We start from the raw sequence: 753 nt of genomic DNA on the forward strand, positions 1-753 counted from the left end.
GAATAGCTTGAATTTCTTTTGCTTTGTTGTGATGACATATGCATCTTAGGGAATAAAAGCACCTAGATTATAAATTATAACTCATTAATGCCATTGTGATTTTTTAACCTGTTGAAAAGTGACAATTGAATAGTTGCAGTGATTTTTGTCATTGTAGCTATTGCTGTCCTTTCATCTCCAGTTACCTGGAATGTGATATTGGATTTATCTTTGCCTCAGGCTTTATAGATTTATAAATAGTTTCATAAATCAGAGGAAAATACATTTAAAATGATTTTATTCACGTAGGACTTCGTCTTTGTTTATTGCGCAAGAAAAGCCACTGTATTTTTCTTAAAGTTGGTCAACAACAATAATTATAAACAAACAAACAGACAAAAACCTTTAAGTTACACCTTTTAGTGGTGACATTCACTCAGGCACGTGTTAATATATCTAATTTTAGACTGTATGTGTATATATATTTATATGTGCATATTTTTAGTACTCTAATGGATATTGGCAGTCATTTAGTGAGACTCCCTCATATTATAGCTGAAGAAAAAGATCCAAAACTGATTAGACAATTACTGGTATCAGAACTATTTGGAACCACAGGCAGAACTGAGTTTACTGGCTTGTAGTCCAGTGTTCTTTTAATTTTGTTGCACTAAACAGGAACAAAATGATTAAAAAAAAAATCCACTTATCAATGCAATTTCTTCCAATGCAAAGAAAAGTACACTATTTCAGACTAGTTGAAGGCATGGTTCA

General features: G+C 31.5%; 1 protein-coding gene across 2 annotated transcripts in view; it reads left to right on the forward strand.

The window, feature by feature from the left end:
* CDH2 (cadherin 2) overlaps window positions 1–753 on the forward strand; it is a 262,696-nt gene that overhangs the window by 166,596 nt on the left and 95,347 nt on the right. The gene's annotated exons all lie outside the window — the stretch shown is intronic.

Source organism: Trichechus manatus, unplaced genomic scaffold (genome assembly GCF_000243295.1).
Source record: "Trichechus manatus latirostris isolate Lorelei unplaced genomic scaffold, TriManLat1.0 scaffold00193, whole genome shotgun sequence".
NCBI classification, from domain to species: domain Eukaryota; kingdom Metazoa; phylum Chordata; class Mammalia; order Sirenia; family Trichechidae; genus Trichechus; species Trichechus manatus.